Source organism: Silene latifolia, chromosome 10 (assembly GCF_048544455.1).
Source record: "Silene latifolia isolate original U9 population chromosome 10, ASM4854445v1, whole genome shotgun sequence".
Classification (NCBI taxonomy): domain Eukaryota; kingdom Viridiplantae; phylum Streptophyta; class Magnoliopsida; order Caryophyllales; family Caryophyllaceae; genus Silene; species Silene latifolia.
The window spans coordinates 133,267,522-133,268,985 of record NC_133535.1 but is presented as its reverse complement, the minus strand read 5'-3'; the positions used below and the strand labels follow the sequence as shown (position 1 = coordinate 133,268,985).

The window sequence follows — 1,464 nt, the reverse complement described above, 5'->3', positions numbered from 1 at the left end:
ACTCAAAGAACCCTCGCCGTAAGAGCAGCAGCAATCTCGGCATCCGAAACTCGAGCTCCCTCAACAAGCGAGTTTGTCTCCTCCCGAGATCGGGTCAACTCTCGCTCCAGCTCACGACCAGCCTATAAATAGCAATAAATTGGCTCATGTCAATCAATTCAAACAAAACTGAAAATCAAAAATCAAAAGAAATCAAATAAGGTTCATACCTAACGACCTCGACCACCGACGAGTGCCTCAACGGCAGTAGCTCGTAGCCGGTTGGCCACCCTCCATAGTGCCACGAACCGGGATGGCGCGACCTGCATTTCAAAAGAAATTCTCAGTAAATTGAACAAGTTCAATCAAATGTGTTCTTACACGAAAGGTATATAAGCTGGAGGCTCACCCTCCGAATCGATGATCTTGCCGATCGTCTAGGCCAGCATCCGTCACAGCTACGTCGAAGTCACGCAACTCGGAGATCGTCGTCCTCCCAGTCGCGTCAGTGTACTCGAGGGTCTCGGGGTACTCTGGGGGCTCGATGCCCGCCGCCTCAACCTCCTGCAAAGACAAATGGCTCTCATTAATCGATGGACTTTCGTCGCAATTCTCAAAATCAAATCAAGGAAAAGTAAAAGATACTCACCACTACTGGCCAGTACGCCAACCTCCCGTAAAGGAACGCCGAGTAGTCCTCGCCAGGGAGAAGAAGGTCGTCGCCACTGGCACCAGCCAGGTCCGCCTCCCTCTCAGCCTCAGTAGGCTCCCTGAACATCGTCCTCGGAGGATCAACGGGAACCGTCAACGCGTCCCGAGAGCACTGACGAGCCAAACGCTCGCCCAGATACCACACAGGACCCATCGACGTCCACAACAGCAGCCGACTTGGGCTCCTAGGTCGAAGGAGCTCCGCGACAAAAGGAGGCGCTCCAGCGTACTCCGCCCAAGGTCTGGGCACCCACTGCGACAAGATAAGGCAAAGATCATTCCTATGATCAAGCGAAGGCAAAGGATAAGAAATATAAATGAATACGAGTGGGATACTCACGCTGCTCAGCTGAAGGGCGTTCACATCCCGCCGGTAGACATTGTGCGAAGAGCGCTTGCTCTTCGTCCGACACATCACCCAATCCCTCACCACGGGATAGGCCCTCTCCAACGGCTCCGTCCTCTTGGGCGCGAGACTCGGGAAGTAAGAGTACACCCACGCCTGTAAAACAGAATAACCAATGACGATCTTTCGTGATTCGATAAAGAAAGGAATTTACTTTGGTCTAAAGGAAGGTTCATACCTCCAACAGTAGTCCAGGTCCGACACCGCCAGGAGAAGTCCCCTTCTCCATCAACTCCGGACGAACCATGGCCCTCATGAAGCGGATGAGGACCGCAAAACCAATGATGACCCGGTCCCGGCGTCCTAGGGAACTCGGGTCGAAAGAAAGGGAAGAAGCTTCGTCGATAGCCTCTCGCCCTTGTCTCCGA

The 1,464-nt window shown here is 53.2% G+C and overlaps 1 long non-coding RNA gene across 1 annotated transcript; it reads right to left on the bottom strand.

Annotated features, from left to right (window-relative positions):
* Positions 1-447: 447 nt before the first annotated feature.
* Positions 448-1,178, bottom strand: LOC141609198 (uncharacterized). Its single transcript, XR_012527283.1, has 3 exons — positions 1,031-1,178; positions 629-943; positions 448-543 (listed from the first exon to the last, which is right to left on the bottom strand). It is a non-coding gene; the product is annotated as an uncharacterized LOC141609198 (long non-coding RNA).
* Between the last annotated feature and the right edge of the window lie 286 nt (positions 1,179-1,464).